The sequence below is a fragment of the Cuculus canorus genome, chromosome Z (assembly GCF_017976375.1).
Source record: "Cuculus canorus isolate bCucCan1 chromosome Z, bCucCan1.pri, whole genome shotgun sequence".
Taxonomy (NCBI): domain Eukaryota; kingdom Metazoa; phylum Chordata; class Aves; order Cuculiformes; family Cuculidae; genus Cuculus; species Cuculus canorus.
Window position 1 is genome coordinate 74,103,956 of NC_071441.1, and position 12,716 is coordinate 74,116,671.

General features: G+C 37.2%; 1 protein-coding gene across 1 annotated transcript in view; it reads left to right on the forward strand.

Annotated features, from left to right (window-relative positions):
• Window positions 1-1,067: 1,067 nt before the first annotated feature.
• LOC104067508 (urea transporter 2) overlaps window positions 1,068-12,716 on the forward strand; it is a 295,251-nt gene continuing 283,602 nt past the window's right edge. The window contains exon 1 of the mRNA XM_009570255.2: window positions 1,068-1,194. The gene's annotated coding sequence lies outside the window, so the exon portion shown is untranslated. The remainder of the gene's footprint in view (window positions 1,195-12,716) is intronic.

A 12,716-nucleotide genomic window follows, 5' to 3' on the forward strand; every position in this document is an offset into this window, starting at 1 on the left:
GTGATTAAGTAGCCCCAATGAACACTTTGGGAAAATCAAGTAGGAATTCAGAGAAGGACTAGGTGTAACTATAATTCCGAGTTCTCAGAAAAAAATAGAGATGTAGTCAGAATGGTTTAAGAGCTCATCAAGACTGGTTTGGAGATAATGTTTTTCATTAAATGAGTTAGAAAACAGTAGACCATGCTTGCATCTCTCACACTTATTTTATATCCTGTTGTGAAAATAAGTTTTTGCTATGCAGCCAACAAGAAACTGGCAGCAAGATGTGTCCCTCAAATATAAAGTAGCTTCTTCTGTGTTTGACAGGCATGAAAAGCCTCCCTAACTACTGCTGACTTATTCTGCCCTAGATCTGAAATTCTCCATCTTCTCTTTGCCCTTTGACTGTAATTTGTGTTAATCTCAAAGCATCTGAGGCAGTGAACTTTTTCCCTAGTTGTTTTTTCTCTCTTTTTTTTTTTTGATGGGGTAGTAGGAGGTTATGACCTATTTTTCATGCTAGGGAAGCAAGGTACATGAGCTCTTATCTTCTATCAGACATATCACCCCTCATAAATTATTCCAGAGTACACAAACTTTGTAAAATTTTAACCTCTCTAAAATGAGTTTCCTTCTTTCTCACAATAAAGAAGAGATTTAGGATTGCCCAGGTAGAACTTCAATTTATACCTGAGATCAAGTGGATCAAGATATAGAAAATGAAGGCGAGATTCCCAGCTGGTATATGTTAATCCAGCTGTATGCACTGCATGGCTCTGTGCTATTCTACTCCTACTGAAAAGTTGATCTACCCATAGTGAAGTACCCAAGCATTGTGAAAGATGCCTATCAGTTATCTTCATGGCCATGGAAGATTTTCCCAAAGCAAGAAAAACCTCTAGCCTATTAACATCCATTCCTTTATCTGATTATTCAAGCAGAACAAGATCTTAACACAACCATTGTGCAATTTGATGATAGGAAAGTATTTGAGACCTACAGTTTATGTGATGGTCTTTGTACACAATTGCAAAATCTCATTTATTTTGTATGTATATCAAAAAGGAATCATATCTGGCATCTTATTTCAATGTTTTGACCAGGAAACAGCCATCTGATGCAGGCGTCTGGCTTTCTTTATGTACATATATATGCATATACACAAAAACTACTTCATGGCTCTTCCTCAAAGCATCGTGAGCCAGCTGTGAGGTAAGACGCATCCATCTCATGATTCCATGCCTATTTTGAAGGTGTTTGAAAATAAACAATTATTTTGCCCTTTCTGCAGTAAACTTCGGAATAACCTCGATATTAAGACTTTGTCTTTATTTATACAATTTAAAATCGGTTACCAAACAGATGTACGGCTTTCTTCATGACCAATAACAATCTTCACGGAAACAGTTTTAAAACTAGGAACTTAAACTTTTACTTTACTAGTTGAGTGGGGTTTTTTTTAAATTGTCTTTATATATTTATTCCTTCAAATGCACTTCGGATTGTCACAAAACTTTCTTACGGAAAAATGTATTCCACAATCTGAATAGACGTTTTCTAATTTTTTTTCCCTTTTCATAAGGTTTACATTTAAAACATTAGAAAATCTCTGAGGGAAAAAATTAATTTCACTTATGCATACAGACTATGCAGGTCTGAATATAACATTTTGAAGGGAGGTTTTCTGGCTTTGTTTTTTCTTATCAAAGAGAACAAGTGTGTCAGACAGTCTAACACATGAATTAGTAACTTGGTGTTTCCGTATGCCAACGGTGTGGTTGTTTAGTGCATGCTTTGAGAGTTGATTTTAAAGGTCTTAAAGAGTCTGTTTTAATAATTCATATTGATTCAGTAGGGGACGGAGAAGCTTGACATGTTAAATGATTAGCATTTACATTATGAACATGTTAATTACTGTATTTTTAATGCTGTTAGCATTTAAAAACCAAGATAAGAGTATTCTTAAAGGGATAGAAGTAGATCTGCAACATGCTAGAAAACAGTGTTATAGAAACTAGCTCTATAAATATTTCCTGCTTTTTCTTTTCACTCTTTTCTCTCTCATTTTACATTTCAGTAAGGAAGTTTTATTTGTTTGGCTCTCACACAAAACTACCAAGTTAAAAGTAAATAAATAAACAGATACATAAACAAACAAAAGGGAAGATAAAGAGACTAGAAAGAAAGTATTTGGTCATTCAGCCTGCATTGATCTCTGATAATCCAGTGATGAATGCTGTTATATCTTCCCTCACCTCCCCTTTCTGCACAGAAGCAATGGCTGTTATAGCCGCAGTCATGATGCTTTGGCTTTCAGCTTAAGTTCAAAGCTTTATATCTGCTGCAGTGTCTCATTCACGATGGTGGCTATCAGACAAGCAGAGTAAAACAATTCTCAGATATGCTTCCCCCTCTTTCCCTTGGAAAAATGGCTTAGCTTTAAGCAATCAAATGTTGTCATGCAGTAAAGCAAAAGGGAATTTGTTTCTGAGTAATACAGCTTGATATAACATTGTGTCGCAGACCAGAAAACTAATCTTTTTATATATCTCTGGGTCATTTCAGCCACAACTGGACATGGTATTGGCACTTACTGTCTTGAGAAATCCTTGTGGGACTAGGGCAGGAGGGGAACTTGCACGGTGTATTGAGTTAATAAGGCTGTGGTAGAGATAAGACAATCAGTAAACAGAAGTCTACCGATAGCAGTCAGGGACCGAAATGATGTAGCAAGATCTATATGTCAGTACAGGAGATGGAGATAAGGGAAAATATCAGATGGAGATTTAGAAAACCTCTTGGATCAGGGTGGAGTGTCTTGTCCCCCTCCCTGTAATATCTAGCTCTTTCAGCTGTATTTCCAGATCTGTCCTTCGGAGTAGGGAGCTCCAGAAGATAAATCAGTGAGGGAAAGCTCTTGACAGAGCATAATCTGAGTGTGTCTTATTAGAAATAAAGAGAATATTTCATCTGGGAAGGACTCATGCAGTCCAACTACCTGACCAATTCAGGGCGGACAGAAAGTTAAAACACATCATTAATGGCACAGCAATTATTAAGGAGGGCAGAATTAAAGGATACTACTTTACATGCAGGATTTTGGTCACTGCTAAATCATTGCAGCTACTTAATGGTCCCCACGGACAAGACAAGGAAGGAACTATATTTAGAGGTAGGATAGGAAAGGCTATACTCTGAAGACAGAAGTGAATCCGATCTTTTTCTATACTTAATCCTCTGCAATCTATTTTGTCTGCTGAAAAGGTACAGGTTTCACCTAAGAAATCTGTAATGACTTCTCTGTATGTCCATGCATTAAGACATCTTAACATGAGAAGAGTAATTGCAACTCACATTTGTCTGGAGGACCCCTTCAAACTGCTCCTGCATACTGTCTGAACAAGGTATTACTTTGCAACGGAGGTACATCACAGTGTCATTAAATAAAACTGGAGTAGTTAGGCAGCAAGGGAGAAGGCAGAGAGGAGGAACCTTAGTGAGTTAGAAACTTAAGGGAAGATTTCTGAACTGGACATTACGCATAATCATGGGGCTACACCTTCTAAAAGCACGACTGCGAGCATGTCTGGAGCTTTCATCCCTGTCTTTTGGAGTCTGAAAGCCTGAGGCACTAAGACATGCTTCTGCATATTCCTTCTCCTGGCTAGTCTACTATATCACATCATTTTTATTCTGTAGGAGGGTGGAAAAGAGGAGGTGCTGAAAAAAAAAAAAAAACAGGAAAGCAGAACATTTCTAATTTCTTCAATCCTACCAAGTGATGGAAAATTCATCAAAAAAAAATGTAGTGAGATTTTTCAAGCTTTCAGAAAACTACTGGCTTACCCAATAACTTTTAACATCCTGAAAAGAAGCTCAGATCATCAGATATTTTTGGTGAAGAACAGCTTCAGGTCTGCCTTGCCTTCTACTAGCATAAATGTAAGAGTTGGTTTTTTTATTTGTTTTTCTAGCAAACAAGGTAATTAAGATTGAAGGAAGTTTTATTTGGGTTTTTTTGGGGGTCTTGTTCATAAAAAAAGAGGTATTGTAGTATCGCCCGAAAATAGGTCTGTATGACGAGCAGACAGCTTTCTGAAAGCTGCCAACTACGAAAACCCTTCCATGGCGGGTACATGTCCTGCTTCTTGGACTGTGGGAACTTCAGTAACAAGAAATCCTGAACTTTCAGGAAGTACTATTGCCTAGTTCAATAATAAAATATTAATAATGAAGTTTCCCCTCCTGTTGGCTGCATCCTAGCATGTGCATCAAGTTAGATTATTAAGGATTTACTAAGCTCTATTTCCATCTCTGTAAGTCATTGTAGAGCCCAAGACATCCTTGGGTTAGAAACCTTAAATAAGCAGATTGTGGGCTCCTCAGTGTAGTTTTACATGAGCAGATTAATAGCCTTCCTGGTGAGCTTTTATTCCTCTGACCAGGTTTTTTGCCCGACACCTTTATTCTTGTCATCTTATTCATGTTCTAAAAGACATTTCTCACACATTTCGAGGAGCCTGTGAGTCAGTATTTTTAAACTTGAAATTAGGTTCCTAAAACTATGTCCAGGAATATAAATAACGTCACAGTTTCGGAAAGTGTTAAATATCCTGTAAATGTCACCAAACCAGAGTTTTAAGATTAAATTAGTTTATAATATATAGCTACTTTCCAGAAGGCATTTATCTGAAAATATATTGGGTAGGAATGAAAAATCAGGAATTAGCTATTAAAAATCAAACTTTCAATTTCCCAAATCTTCTTTGTTGGTTCTGATTTTGATGACTTTATATCGGGTTTTTTTCATCAAAACTAATACCCACATAGAGGCTCTGACAAGCAGTAAAAACAAATTCATGTTCCTTTCCCAATTTCTTCTTTACAGATAATACTTCCCTTTTATGCAGGTTTTTGACATTTTGAATATAAAAAATAGTATACCTAAAGTATTCAAAAACGGGCACTGCTAACAAGAAATGCATCCCGAGGATGAAGTTTAAAAGAGGTTTCTGGCCACAAAGGTGTTTATGTGCTTTTCAATGATAGACAATTATTTTAATTATTGCTTTTGGATTTGGAAACTTTTGGTTTTGGAAACTTTTGGCTTAGGAAACTTTTGGTTTCTTCTGTGGCCTGATTCAGGAAATATTTGTACCTTGAACAACAGTGGATAAACATATACCTACTCCAGGCATGGTTTTAAATCACCTCTAAAAGTACAGAAGCACCGTATTAAAGCCTGAACTAAACATTGATTCTGAGGAAGCTTCTGGCCAGGGATGGATTTAAGAGCATAATAATGCCCTGTATTCACCCTGTCTCAGACCATGCATTGTATATGAAATTATAGTGCCGTTTTCCCAAACTCTTCGATACATGGGTTGCATTAAAAAAAAAAAAAAGTTCAGATTTGCATATGAATTTATGAGAAGTGAATAAACACCTTAAGGTAAGATGAGCTACTATCCCTAATCAATCTGATCTTGCATTTAGGTTCAAACAATCATTTCTGGAGTTTTTTCCCAGTCTGAATTTCTTACCCCTGTCACCAACCACCAGCTGAATCTCCATACCATCTCCTCATTGAAGTGAGACACTCCGACTAGCCTGTGTGTAGAAGACAGAAATAAAATGTACTCATTAGATCAATATGGCAGAGTCCCAGCTACCAGCAGGAGCTGCTGTAGATAATTTAGGTTCTTGCAGAGCCAAGGTGATGGATTTGGGACTAAGGCTGTGCTGGGTTGGATGTGTTTTGATGTCTTTATATATTTCCCTAAACATCAAGCAACTTTTATCCTACAAAAAGAAGGGCGACTCTTTCCTAGCTATCTTTCTACTCTCATTTACAGCCGCTGTCCCTCTTGTAATTTTTTTAGTTCAGCCAAAAAGGAACTAAAAGGATTATCTAGAGAAAAACTGGGCTCAGAGAGTGACTTTCAATTTGCTACTCTGTAGTGCCAGAGACAGGTGAGGCAAGGGAGCAGTCAAGCTTCAGGACAGCATCACACAGCCAGGGGAAAGCTGATGCCAAGTGCACCAAATTTCTGGACTGTTTGGTTACACGTGAGATCAAAGATGTTTTCAGGGTAAATACTTCGGGTAATACCAGCAGCAACTGTGATAAATCCTTCAGATCACAGGCAGTAACTGAGAAGACTCAGACTCAGTGTGCAGTGTAGGGTCTGTTGTGTGTTGTCCTGCAAGGTGGTAATGTTTTTACACATCCTTCTAAAAAATACCCGTTTTGCTGAAGTGTTGACTGGTGCTGCATGCACTAACAAGCACAGATGCAGGTGACCCCCAGTCATAATAAAGGCTCCCATGTCTTAATTCTCACCTTTTAAAAGCCTGTATGATACGTTGTTATCTATCTTCAGACTAACAAAGCATTGCATTTTTTTCCTTATGGCAGAGCACTTTCTATTTCAGGGCAGATGTTGATATAGCTCCTTGCCTCAATAGGGGGTTTGTTTTCTTTTTAATCTTTTTCTATACAAGAATAAATCTGCTAAATCCTGTAAGGCACTGGGAATTCATAGGTGTTCTCACTCATGATGAAGCGGTATCAGTTACTTCAAGGAATTCAGCTCTTACAGAAAAAGTAAAATTAATAGGAAATTGTGATCCTTCCCTTCCAGTGTAATGTAACCCCTCTCTGATACACAGGTCCCCTTTCCACAGGGAGAGACAACAAAAAGGTAGGTATAATTTTCCAGTCAGTGGATTGTTCCAGTCTGTCTAGATAAACTACAGAGATACCAAGTGGTTGGTACAGAAGCATCTGGCTTTTCTTTTAAACTCCACAAAAGTTTCCTGGAAGAGAAAACGACAAATGTAAAGTTTTTCGAATATGACTTGCTTGCATCGAAGTTTGTCAATACCGTTTATTTGGTTTATCATTTAATGTCAGCAAGTATCTTTTTACTTTTTTTCTTTTTGGGCCCAAACTTTGTTTTAGAACGGAATTTTGAACCACATTTTTTCACAGATCACTACCTTGATAGCTAACCTTTTGTTGGTCATGAATGTCGGGTACATTTACTTGCATAAGTAGGGTCTGGGTTCAGGGTGGGGTCAGCAGACCTTATCAGTGCTCATAAATGTGGATTTTTCCCAACAAGTAGAATTATGAGAATGAAAATCCAGGTATAGACCTGTACATTGCAGCTGTAGCAGCCTACAATGTGAGTAACTCTGCAAAAGTTAAATCTGTTGGGACTTCTCTTTGTGTCTCTTTGCACAACTTGAACACTGCGGACCATATATGCAAAGTCTTATTTTCCCCACAGAAAGCAAAATCTGTGCTTGTCTTTATCTTCTACAGGATCTCTCCCTGTACTGAGACAGTAAAGTTAAGACACAGAATGGCTTTGTCTGCAGAAGCACACTCAGACTAGTCTTCCAGACTAATTTTCTGCTTGGGTTACTTTTCTAATTATAATTTGTGTTCTCATCATGTCGTGGAAGAGTACATTTTAAATGAGCTTGCAATACACAGTGTAGGATACCAGCTTTATAGCACTGTTCATAACCTAGAATAACAGCTTTTAATTTGTCATCATGCAAAAGCCATAATGATTACAAGTTTTCGACCCTGCGATCTATTTTTTTTCCCAGCTATTTGTAAACTGGAGTCTCAAGTTTCGTTTTCCAACTCGGAGCGTAAGACTGTTGGGGCAGAATGTTGATCTACCTCTGGACAATCAGAGCTGTGTATGTTATGCAACGTGTTCCAAAACACTTGTTAAATATGAGGAAAGAGGAAAAAATAATGCATGAATTATGTCTTTTTTAGCCTTCTTGTGTTCACTAATAGGTTTTAAATGGACTGTTTGGGGTTTCTTTACTGATAACCACAAAAAAGTGATTCATTCTGAAAATTAATGGTAGAAATATTTCCTGGGAATGGAGAACTCATTTTTATTGAGTGATAGAAATATGATACCTGATTCTGGTGAAAGTAGAAGCAGCTAAAGTTTCAACTGTGAATTAACTACCCACTCCTGGGAAAGAGTCTCATGAAGAATTTTTAGAGGCATCTCATTCTATTGACTCTATTGAGTCTATTGAGCCTATTGAGCCTGGAGAGACAAGTTAAAAGAGAGGAGCCATGCACAAAAGAATATGTATGGAAGAAAGACTGTGTAATGTGGATGTCCATACAAATTTGTTTGAATATCTTTATTTGTACAACTTGCCTATCCTAATTAATCGTATGTTAGGTTCTACTTACAGCTGCATCCTTGAGCCAGGGTTTTATAGTAAGTTGGTCAACGTTGCCTATGTGGTGATGCTTACGTGAAAGCTCAATTGTTTCCTACTTTAAGGGATCGTATCCTGCTCTCGGCCTAAAAAATGATAAACGGTAACTCCCTTTCAACTACATGCTAGCAATATGTTAGAGAGAGAAGGAGCTCACCTTCCTTGTCTCCCTGGCCCTGTTTGCATCTGTTGGTCTCAGTTTCCATTCATAGATTGGTTTAGTCTCTGAAACGGTGATATTTATTCCTTAACCTCTGTAGTCACCTATGCAAAATCTCAATGCAGCCTTGGTGAATAATATTTATAAGTCATTAATTGTAATTCTAATTTGCTGTGAAAGTGTATTATAGCCTGAGCACTTGTTCCAGTGCATCTATACTCATTTAAGGATTTTTGCATGACAAACATGAGCGGTTTTGAATGAGACATGTATGTTTTGGTTTTTGTTATGAGAAGATCTGGTTATTTTGGCCCTATGTATACCCCATGGATGTGAGTTCTCCTTTCTTTGCAGAGGGCTTAGGAGAAGGGCGGTAGCATATCTTCACAGCCTGTTTGCTTTGGTTATGACAGCCCAAAGGAAAGACAATCGGTACTGGAGTCTTACTGCTGTCCACGGGAAAAATGAAAGATTCCTCTGTCCCTTAGGAACCTTATGCTCTTTCCCCTCATCCAGGCTTCCAAACACGACCCAGAAGACTTGTCTGAAAACAGACTTGTCTGAAGGTGAACATGTGAGATCTCCCATGTCCAAGCATGGCAAGAGAGGGGTATGCACAGGTCCCTAGGAAAGCGTAGCTCAGAGCTTCAATTGTCACCCCAGCCTTGAGCAGCTGAGCTATGGAAATCACTTTGACGCAAATCTCTCAGCAGCTTTTTTGTCTGAAATAAATGGTGCATAAAGAAAATGCAAAATGTTTGGTGGACAGGATTATCTATGTGTTTACTGCTTTCAGCACTTTTTTTTTGTCTTCTGACTGTGTAGTTCCTATTGGTATGAATAGCCATGCATGAAGCTAAAGCTTCTGAACATGAGCAGGGTGTAAGAGAGCTTTCCCTTTAAACCTGTCACAGCTCTTCACTTGAGGTTGCAAGAAAAGTGAAGCAAGAAGAATCACTAGTAACAGCAAGTAATTTTTTCTCATTTCTATTTTTCCTTGTTCAGTATTAACCCAAATGTAAACCTCCTGTGATTCTACACCATTATCCCCCTGGATGTACTTTCATTTCCATTTGCTATTTTATACGTGCACCCTCACACGCGTGCAGACAGTTGTGGCATCTCATAATGGTTTTTTGTAACATCCCATCCTTTCAGGTCTATTTTGGCATGTGTTGCTCTGTTTCCATAACATGCTGATGATATACAACACTTGTATAAAGATTCAAATCAATGTTTATCACATCAGAGCCCTGTCATTCAAAAGAAAGAACAAATCAATAATTCATTAAGCAAGAGAGAGATGAATGGTATGAAATTGTTGTTCTCCTCTTTAATACTTCCAAAAGAAATTGCATTGTTTAAATGATGTTTGATCACTTTTGAGACTAAATGAGTCTTATTTAATGCGTGTGACGGTAGTCAGCATAGTATTCATCATTGGCTAAATAGTAGAAAGGCAAAATTAGAATAGTTTTCAGTTTGCTGAAACTTTTGATTCATTAAAAATACTGCTTGATATAAAAAATACTGGGGGGGTTATATGGTGTTCGAAGTTGTACAAAATAGCTTTTTCAGACATAAACAAAATCATTCATTTCAAGTTGGAATCTTTCATTTTCAAAAAGCTTGTCTCATAACAAATAAATGGAGGTACTTTGAAATAGAAAATTTCACTCTTTAAAAAAAGGTATACAAGCTACAAAATGTTAGAAGGTATAACACTTCTGGAAAAATTGCAGATATTTTGGTTTGGGTTTGGATTTTTTACTGGAACAACTAGAGGTATAGACATAAATGTGTGACAGTTCACCATTCAGTCCTTTGTTTTTCACTGATAACCATCCGTAATCTACCTCCCTGTTGTCCAAAGTGCAGAAAATACCATTCTCCGGTATCCTGTGCAAACTAAAACTCAAAGAAAATCTTGTTTTTCTTTTTCTGCACCCATCCAAGGCCCTACTATAACCTGATCTTCCCATGCACTAGAAGGTGGGCTGAACAAATTAACCTGTGGAATGCAAATACGCCTTTAGCTCTGCTCATTTCCTATTTCAGCAGTGGTAAAATGGTCATTGCCCATGACACAGGGAATTCTTTGTGGTTTTTAAATGCCATAACAGAGTATTAACTAGGAACTGCAGAGCATTAGCTGTTGCTTTCTCTGTAGATGATTGTTCTCTATTGATTGATTTTCATTGCTTGATCTCAATAAGGCTTGTATTTATGACAGCACAGTTTATGATTGCTTATGTATCTGTTGTGCTTAAAACAAGCTTAGAATCAAATTGCTGTATTTACAAAAAGGATGTCTGGATTCTTGAAGGAGCTATTTTACTGCCAGGCATATACCAAAACTAGATAGAGCAGAAAGAAGGAAATAAAAAACCCACACTGGCCTTGAAGTTATCCAGTCTCTTTTCTTAGATATCCCTATCTCTGTCACTGAGGTGTTGATTTCTTTTCTGCTCAACTTCTAACCCATTCCATAGCCCTATGAGAAATTTTATCTTTAAGTGTGAAGGAACAATAACAGCTGAAATCAGCACAGCCTCCCCGTGTTATGAGTTTGAAAGCTTACATGTAATCTAGAGTGGGTTCAAGAAGTGATTAAGCAAACACAAAGGAGAAAAATCCAGAAAAGGCTGTTAAAGATGAAGCCATGCAGTGCTGGGTTAACAGGTCCCTTGGCCACATCATGAAGATCATACCAGGGAAGGATGACTTTATACTTCCCTTGTTATCATAGTCTTTCCTGGGGCTTTTCTGCGAGGCAACGTGGGATACTGAGGTGGATAGATCTCTAGTGCCATTGTTTTATTGTTCCTGACAAAAACAAAAAAAAAAGAATTTCTCACCTAAGTATTTGCACAAACAGAACAGAAAAGAACTTATATTGTGGGAAAATTTGCTGAATGATTTTATATTTAGGATGATCATACGTAACCTGTATTAATGGCAGCAACGCAAGACACTATCAGTGTTTGTGTCCTCTTTCCAGAACTCTAGCTGGTATCAGAGAAACTGCTCTATAAATTAAGTGGCTGGTAGTAACTAAAACTGGGAAAAAAAACCCTTCTAGTTTTCTGATTCATATCTTTAATCAATTGCAACATGGTGCAATTGCATTTTAGCTGTATCTTTCCAATTATTTGCTCAATAGAGATTGCTCCACTGCTTTTGATTGACACAATGTTATGGCATTTTTATTGACTTTTACAGTTGTTTTTACAATATTCAAGGTGCATAAGTTAAACAGAAAAGTAACATAGTAACATTTAAAGATGGAAGGATGCCATAAAGATGCAGAGCAAGTGTAATTTAGAATAACAGGAAACTACAAATTAAGGATAACTCCCTTGCCCCATGGTTAGCTAGTCCCTCTCTACATGTTTTCAGAATATGTCAGTAAAATGGGAAGTGTTTGCATACCATAAAAGTTAATGGATGACAGAGTTGGCAGATACTTTAGGATTATTATTAAGATTAGGCTGAAATTCAGCTGAAAACAAGCAGCTATACAGGATTTTTTGAGTTGTAAAGTGTTAATTATTTGAAGAACTGTGTTTGATCTGAATCAAATAAAACCAATAAAAAAATATGTGGAGCTTTAAGCACATGTAAGGAACATAAACATAAATACAGTCTTGGAAACAGCCAGACAGGCTCCCTTAAATCTCTCTGTACGTGAGTTGTTTCAGACAAGTTGTTTGTATTCAACAGAGTCCGTGCATGGCCTCTCTTTATGAAAGCATAGTTATGTGAAAAACTTCAAAGCACATACTTGCCAAAATTTTTTTTCCTTTGACTGTCTATGAAGTTATACACACTCTCTGACTGCTACTTGTAACTATGTTTTTTTTCATTCAAGGAATTCCATTAAAACTTTGTATTTTAGGAGTCCCTTGTCCTGCTTTTGGAGAGCAGCTAGCTATATTTTTTCACATTGATGGCCTTCGCAGGCAAGTCCTAAAAGGAGAGCTTTTTAATTATTAACAACTGTTTCGCAGTGCTCACAGTGTCATCATTTCAGCTGGCCAATATTTGTAAGACTGTTTCAGAGTTATTGCAAGTTAATTAAATTTTCCTCAATTGTTCTTTTTCTGAAGTGAAAAGAATGATTTTCTTATCAAATAAGGAGCTTTCATGAGAAATGCCTCATTTACACATAGAGATCAAAAAAAGATTCTGCAGTCAGAAAAATCAGAAATCTAAAAGGAATTTGGCTTGGTTTGGATTTTTTGTTTTGTTTTGTTTTGTTTTTGCTAAAGCCTCTATAGTTTTGCTAGTATTAGCAATAACATTG